This window comes from Rhipicephalus sanguineus, chromosome 11 (assembly GCF_013339695.2).
Source record: "Rhipicephalus sanguineus isolate Rsan-2018 chromosome 11, BIME_Rsan_1.4, whole genome shotgun sequence".
Classification (NCBI taxonomy): Eukaryota; Metazoa; Arthropoda; class Arachnida; order Ixodida; family Ixodidae; genus Rhipicephalus; species Rhipicephalus sanguineus.
The window spans coordinates 11,347,714-11,356,188 of record NC_051186.1 but is presented as its reverse complement, the minus strand read 5'-3'; the positions used below and the strand labels follow the sequence as shown (position 1 = coordinate 11,356,188).

The following is an 8,475-nucleotide window of genomic DNA, read 5'->3' as shown; positions in this document are numbered from 1 at the left end:
TTGAGACAGGGCGATCATTCAATCGAGGAAAGGAGAATGAGGCCATAGATTGTGTATAATTTCGGCAGCCATGTCAGCCGCCCACCATGGAGCCCAACATGGGGACGCAACAGCACTTATATTGATATAAGGCATGCCAACGCCAGCTGTACACAGCTACTATAACCAAATATAATGTGCCCAAGAGAGGGCACATACACAAGGTTAACCCTCGCCGCCAAGAAAAAACGGAAGTAAATGGAAGAGAGGAGAAGACAGAAAAGATGCAAAGTGAGAAAGACGAAGATGTGAGGGGAGAGAGAGACAGGAAAAGGCGACTGCCGATTTCCCCTGGGTGGGTCAGCCCAGGGGTGCCGTCTACGTGAAGCCGGGGCCAAAGGGGTGTGTTGCCTCTGCCGGGGGGCCTTAAAGGTCCAATCACCCGGCGTCGGCTCAACCCCCAGGATCCCCTTTTCCCCGGACACGGCAAAGCCACGCACGGCTAGGCGTGGGAGGGGTCGAAACCCCCCGTTAGCTCGGGTCCGTGGTGTCGCTATACACCAAACGCCTGCTCGCGCAGACGCCCCTGCGGGGATGAATCGAATCTAACAGGGGAGTACGCAACAGTCATTTTGGTGGATAGTTCGGTGAGAAGGCTTCCAGAAGCTCGGATAAAAGTTGCAAGTCCATATTACACAGGTTGGATGACAGCAAAGTGCTTGGAGAAGCCCATGTATGATCTGATTTTGGGTAATGTGCCGGGAGTCAGGAAAGTAGATGAGCCTGATACGAACTGGGAAAACAACAGGGACGTGGTAGATGAACAGAATGCAACCAGTGGTAGAGTAGCGGAACCAAAGGAGAGTGGTAAGAAGGAATCATGCCACGACAGAGTAAGAGAAGTGCAGACGCCAATAGCAGAAGTGGCATTGGCAGCAATTACGAGAGCGGCGGCAAAGAGAGAAGCAGAGGCCACAAGATTGAAGGTGGCGACCATGCAGAATATAGATGTAACCCCTACGGAGTTCAGAGAAGAGCAGAAAAAGGATGAGTCGTTGAAAGGTTGTTTTCAGAAGGTAGGGGAACCATTCAAGAAACAGCGAAGCAGGAATGTATTTGAGTTCCAAATACATGATGGACTATTGTATAGGAGATGCCAGTTTAGTTCAGGAAGGGAAGTACTACAGCTGATGGTACCCAAAGCTTTCAGGAAAGCGATACTTACCTTGGGACATGACAGTGCCATGGCAGGGCATCAGGGAGTTAAGAACACGCTGACTAGAATTACAGAAGAATTCTGTTGGCCTGGGATTCAGTCAGAAGTTAAAAGGTATGTGAAGTCCTGTGATGTGTGTCAGCGCACAGTATCAAAAGGGAGAGTAGGCAGAAAGAAATTATTCGACCGTGGAAAAGGAGGGCTTGGCGTTAATATGGGATGTTAAAAGGTTTCGCAGCAATTTTTTTCGGAAAGAAATTCAAAGTGCAGACGGATCATCAACCGTTAGAGTTCATAAACAAGGCGAAGTTGACAAATGGAAGAGTAATGAGATGGAGTCTTGCACTGCAAGAATACTCATTTAGTGTAGAATACATTAAAGGGAGAGAAAATGTGGGGGCCGATTTTATGAGTAGAAGTTGTTGAGCGGCCAAAATATGAGTGTAGGGTAAAACAGGGGAAAAGCAAAGCTTGATAGCACTAGGAGGATGAAATTGTGCAACATATATGGCGATGTATTGATTGTGTGTGGTGCATATATAGTGCGATAGGGACGATTGACTTATATAGCAGTGTTGTGAAGTGACCAGCGAAGTGTGTGTGTGACAAGTATGTGGTGAAGTGTCAAGTGGAAAGGCCTGTGAGTTGACAAGAAGACAGGCATTACGACAAAAGAAAGAAGAGTAAAGTTTTTTTTTAGAAAAAAAAAACTTTCGGAAAAAAGGGGCCTATGTCATGAGTAAGGAGAGGACGTATGGACGACGAAGACGACGAAGTAGGAGGAGAAGCACGCGGAACAGGCACGAGCGCGTGCAGGGTAGCACGCGGCGCGATGCGCGTGACACGAGCCGTAAACGAAGGCAGCAGTTCGATGAGCTGGCATTGTTTGCGTGGCTACTGAAGAAGAAGGTCGCATTGGCAGCCGCGTTCTGCCAACGGGAAGGCAGCGGACGTTCGATTCCGGAGGCCGTGACGCTGGCACTCCGTGGCGTGGCCGTTGACCTCGACGACGCTCGGGCGAGGCTCCTCGGAGGTGCTGCAGCACCTTGCGGAAATCCCGGACGCACCAGCAGCAGTCCCCCTTCAAGCTTCAGCCAGCAACAATCCCCGGGACGCCACGTCATCATGTACAGCAGGGGCCGAGCTCGTACTTAGGCCTAAGCGGCAGCGACGCCTGCCCACGTCAGCGACCGGGAAGAAGCTTACGGCAGCGTGGCCAACCGTCGCGTATCGGAGCGACAATTGAAGAGGATCGTCGGATACATCGACTACGGATCCAACCCCACGGAGGCGAGACTCATGGAGTTTGACGGAACCAAGTAAGCGTGTTCCATCCAGACTACGATTCGACGGCGAGGCCTACGTGGCCAGACACTCTAGTAGCGACGCTAGTCGTAGGTTTGAAAGTACTGAGTTGTGTTTGTTGACTTTCACATATTTCCTGTGTGGTTATAAGATTTTCTCTGTTAGTTATTTTGAGTGTTTTCTTATAGTTTTTCTTGTGTGTAATTAAATTATGTTTGCTGTGCCTACCTGCGCCTTTTCAATCCATCTCCAGCGCACACGCCTCCGAGATCGGTGACACTGATTGGTTCAGAGGTTTGCGACTGCAGTCGCGCGACTGAAAAATCGAGCAGCGAGCGACTGAGCCAAAGCGGTCGCTTTGCGACCAAAACGGCCATTTGCGACCAGTCGCTTTGCGACTAACTTAGTCGCGCGACCGTTGCTAGTCGCCGGTGTGAACGAGCCTTAATTGGCTAATATTCCAAGAGTTACCTTTAATAATAATAATTGTTGTGGTTTTACATACCAAAACCACGATATGATTATGAGGGACGGCGTAGTGGAGAGCTCCTGAAATTTTGACCATCTGGTGTCCTGTAACGTGCACCTAAATCTAAGTACACGGGACTGAAGCATTTCGCCTCCATGGAAAATTGGCGGCCACGGCCAGAATTTGATCCCACGACCTTCGGATCATCAGTCGAGCGCCATAACCACTAGACCACTGTGGCGGGTCGGGAGTCATCTTTTATGCTTCAGTACATTTTGGAAGCTTTCTTTTTGTGCCACGAGCGCAGACTCAACTAACCTGCCCTTAGAGAAATCGTGCTGGGATTCAGACATAATTTCGTGCTTCAAGAAAAAAAAAACAATATCATTCATGTAAAGGTATCCTTTCAAGGTCTTTGGAAAATATAGCCAAAAGAGATATTGGTCTGCAGTTGGCAATGTTGTACCAACTCCCCCCCCCCTCCTATATATAACCGACACTTCTGCTCGTCTAATTTTATTACACAACGTCCCTGAATTGATCGCAAGATTGAAGCTATAGACCAAGCACGGGCAGATAATATTGATCACATAATTTACGGGCTTATTGAAACATGGCTCCACAGCCAAGGATACAGAGCGAGCGCAATTTCGAGAGTGCCAGGCTCGGCTATGTTGCCCATCTTAGAATGCGATCCGCATTTCATTCGAAAAAAAGAAAAAAAGAAGACAGTTTATTAAGAGTGTCGCGCAGCTAACGAACATATTGAAACGTCGACACACAGCACATGAAGCGGGATAGTGCTTGATCTTTTGGCAGCCACAAGTCATGCCGTCCTTAAACGGACTTTTACCGCTCCTCCTTCGTTCATCGGGAACATTTTATAACGCTTTAGATAAACAGCGAATGAAACTACGCTCTCTGGAGAAAAAAAAATGATGAAAGTAGATAGCAAAGTGATTACAAATCAGCTGCTACAGATGCACGTAATATGGAGGAAAGTTCAGAAAAACAAACTATGTGTTTAGGAAATAATTCCCTTTGCAACTTTATGCTGCAGTTGGGTGGCTGGCAGTTTTATGTTTCAAAAATTTTCATCGACAACTATGGGCATGAATAAACTTCATGGACTCGTAAGCAGCCACGTCAGGAAGAGTAGCGTTACTAGCATGATTCCTAGATTTTTATTGTTCCTGAAAGTGAATGCAAAGATCTCCATGCGTGTCATGCTACGCAGCAAGACAAGCTGTTCAATGCCACCCATGGTTTGAGACGGCCACCAGCTTGCCTCGAATATACCACGCATGTATACACGTCGCTGTAGAGCCTGCCTTAAGACTTCCGGCATTCGGCTGCTGTTGCGCACGTGTCGTTCTGATGTCTGTAGAAGCCCTTCCTGCAAAAGCAACCGGTCACGCAGTCCTTCCTGCATGCTGGCTTCTTCGGCTGGGTTCCAAGCAGTTGACCGCAAGTCATCTCAGCACAGTTGCTGCTCTGGCATTTCTTGTGTATTTCTCTTCCTTCGCATACTGAAAGCACAGAAGCGTTTTTTTTTTTTTTAAGTACGAGGGGAATATCAATGTGGCAAACGATTATGTGTGTGGTTTTAATATAACTTGTACCAATTACAGCCAGAAAGCTACTGAAAGGTAATCATGGTTACGTAATGTAACAGTGAACTACGATAGCTACATCTATATAATGCAAGGTTGATGTAGGCCTTAAATATGCTTGCCGTATGGCGCCTAAAACATTGTGAATTAGCGGTATGAAATTTATTCGTGCAGTGTGCTATGATAATAAATTCTGTTGATTCACTATATATTCCTGATCTCAGGACAGGCCACTTCAAAGCAGCGGCAGAAGCACGGACTTTAAAGGGGTCGTTAAACGTTTTCCCGAAAATTTTCAACTACGTGTGTATTCGGAATCCTGGCCGTCCATTCAATTTCATTCCATTCAATCTCGACTAGTTTCATCGTCCGGGCTCATTTAATAATTATAAAAGCACAATTGCGGTGTCCCAGCCCACGTTCCCCTCAACTGTACAGCCGACCTCACTTTAAGTCAACGAAAAGTCTCTGTCGTCGACAAAACATGGCGACGCAGCGATGTTTGCTGAGGCATAGTTGGCCGAAGTTAGTAGCATCATACCGTTTCGATTGCGACGCCGGAAGCTTGTGAAAGCGAACGTTGCTTTCACTTTTATAAGTTGTACGGCACTGTCTGACGACGCACACGGTTTGCATAGCGAGGATTAAGCCACCCAAAACACGCCGTAAAACACAACCTAACGCAAACAGAAAGAAAAAACTGGGACGCTGCACCGTGCGAGCGAAGGCAAGAATGCACACGTGACAGGAGCACGGATGTACTTGAAAGCGGAACCTAGCAGGTGAAGGCTGTACTTGCACAGTATACAACACAGAACGCAAGAATTGCTGTGTTATTTGTTTCTTTTCTAAGTTCCTATAAATCTATTATTTTAGAGCAGAATAAAGCTAACGCTGTGTTTATTTATAACTTCCCTCATCATGACGTCACACGTTAGTGCCTATGGCCGCATAGTCGTTTAGGAGCCTAAGCAAACTGCGATTTCAAAAGGGCGTCATTAACTATAGACTGAATATCGCGCCGAAATATTTCGGAATCGGCATGTGTAATCCTTGTTGAAGCAGGCAAATTTACAACCGGGCAGCTTCATTTTCTTTTGACGACCCCTTTAAGAAATGCTGCAATTGTGGAACTACCCGTTGGTGAAATCATGCACTTCTAATTTGTTGCGCGCGAAATAAGACATCACTTCACAGTATCTTGAACATCAGTGACCGATTTCCTATAATTTATTTAATTAGATTGAGTTTGTTATAAATTTCAGCATCCCGCAATCTTTGATCACATTGCCTCACTTTTGCGTTTGAACAGCCTCTCGTAAGTGACAGCAAAAGCTATGGAACGGTTGTTCTTGTACGCTTCTAAGTGAGCTGCAATATCGCTGCAACCATATTACCTCCGATGCCTCAGCGTGAAACGCCTGAAACTTGCAGCTTACTGGTTACATCCGTTCGTAGGGCGTAGCAACAAATAAAAGGCCTTAATTCGAAGGGTCACATATTTGCTTCTGTGCATATATATTAGAGTTTCCACGACGTTTAAGCAGTCTGTAGGTATAATCGTATTTTCTATAATTGCTATTCTTGATAAGTTTTATAGGCCGACATTACTCCACAAGCCTCGTACGCAACCATATTTGTCTCACGCTGCAAAAAGGTTCCGGTTTTAACGCGATAGCGTTAAAGAGCTCGTTTCGCAGAAATTCCGGTGTCGGCCTCGTTGGTTGTGAGCGAAAAATCGGCGTTATCCGTGAGGAAAAATTCGAGACCGATGCAAATAAATAAAAACTGAAAAATATTTGCTCCTGGTAAGAATTGAAGCCAGCCATCCTGTGTGGCAAGCAGTTGCTCTACCGCTGAGACAAGCAGCAGTGCTTGAAACTGCTTCGTAAGAAAACGCTATATGAATGTCGTGTAGTGGGCGGATGTCTCCCTAACGCATGCAATATTGCGTGACAGAATTGTAGAACCGCGCTAGCCGTCAGAAATGTTAATTGCTCAACGAGTGGGTGTTGTAAAGCTGCCCTCCTATTGGAATGTGTGCAGTTGCGCAGGCGCGCCTGGCGCGTTATGGATGCGTTGTGGGTACTTCGCCAATTTGCGAAGGGAAGAATTATGGCGTAGTGGGCACTTCGCAACTGTACTTGCACAAGACTTTCTACGATTGCTTGAAACGGCCAGTGTTATGGCCACAAACGTTCCTATCCTTGCGGCACGGTTGAAGGCGATGCACAAGGGGACCGATTACGCATCGCGTTCTAATCTTGAAGGCGAAGCTCAAGCGTCCTTTAAGTTTTTTTTTTACGCGCCAAAACCGTGGTATGATTATGAAGCACGCCTTAGTTGCGATCCTGGAATAATTCTGAAGGGCTAGACTCTTTTAAAAGCGCTCAAAAATCCGATACGCAGCCTTTTCGACCTTTCGACGTGTTCGGATGGTTGCCGCCGTGTCCTGGTATCGAACCTGCGCCTGATGCCTAGCGTAAACTCGCTCGAACTCTCCCAGCCACAATAAAATTTCTTCCGAGTATCGTAAGCTCTCACGTGCTTTCGTCAACGACGTCCGCCCTGTCAAAATTTAATTTCGTAAGTTTTGTCTGTATCTCAGTCGCTGATACCTCTCGCTTTGTTTTTCTTTAACATTGCAGCAAACACACCAATTATATGCAGAAGCCGATAATAACTCACTCCTGTTTCTTCAGTTTGACTACAGCATCATAAATTTTTTGCACGACATTGAGCATCCCACCCGCTGCGTAATAATGAAGTGGCAGGTTCGCAACGCCGTGTGCTTACGTCCGAGAACTCGCTCTTCCACAGTGACGGCGTCGTGCGAAGAAGTCTGAACGCTGGCGCTTCTCGGCAACGCCTGACTCGCTGACACTAGCAGCAGCACCAGGTTCACGCTGGCTAAAACCTTGGGGAGCCTCATTTTGTTTCTTCAAGCACACCACTGAAATTATGTCTCCAAGCGTCGATCTTATATCAGGAACTACGTATATGAAAAAGCTGTCTCACTGGTCTTTTGCCTAAATCATGTGGGGCCACGGCCGGTGAGTGCGTTTCGCCGCGAATGCCGTTTTTTTTTTTTCAGTTGCATCTTTTTTTGGTCACAAGATCCCAGTTTTACACAACTTCGAGACATCATTTCTGATGGGTTGCTTATTATAAAGAGGACTCACGGCATTGTCTCACCAGAGAACAAAGACGCGCAAATGTCTAGCCTAAAAATAAGGTTCTCGCATTTATTTCTCATGGAAGCTGTCCACTTTGACAGGGGAGACATCGATATAATAAGAGAATTTTCACGAGTCCAACATCTGTTTCAGGATGTCAAGGATCAATGCGGCGTGCATTGAGACTTTCCAGTTGGAGCTCTCGAAAAAAATAAGAATAATGAGTAGAAAATGCTAGAACATCTGTCGTTGAGGGTTCCAACCAGGGTAATTTTTAGCTGTCAGATTACTTACCAAAACTTTACCCAGTTAAGCGGACTTTTAAATGTCCCTACATTTCGAAAGGCCATCCAGGTAACCAAAGTTGGCTCTAAGCTTGCATAAGGTTGAGCTGGCTTACTGTAGCTATAGCTAGAAAGCGCAATGGCATGAGCATCAACATTACGACTTACCATTTCTTCCTTCGTTAGTGCTTAGATTTTTCATGTCTTTTAAGCGCTTCATCAAGTATACCATCCACATGATGTCTTCAAGCTTATTTGTGCTTCTCTCTTACGTGTACGCAAAAGCAAGGACAAATGTCGTATACGTTGACGCTGCCAGATGCAACTGCGCGTACAACAGCAATCGACTGGGATATGAAGACGTTTACGAGCGCCTCTCTACACACCCCCTCAATTTGCCAATACAGGGTCCTTTGTCATAGTCTTGGTAATT

General features: G+C 46.3%; 1 long non-coding RNA gene across 1 annotated transcript; it reads right to left on the bottom strand.

Moving 5' to 3' along the window:
* Positions 1–4,292: 4,292 nt before the first annotated feature.
* On the bottom strand, positions 4,293–7,605 carry LOC125756376 (uncharacterized). The gene is made up of 2 exons (XR_007414514.1): positions 7,379–7,605; positions 4,293–4,498 (listed from the first exon to the last, which is right to left on the bottom strand). It is a non-coding gene; the product is annotated as an uncharacterized LOC125756376 (long non-coding RNA).
* Positions 7,606–8,475: the final 870 nt, after the last annotated feature.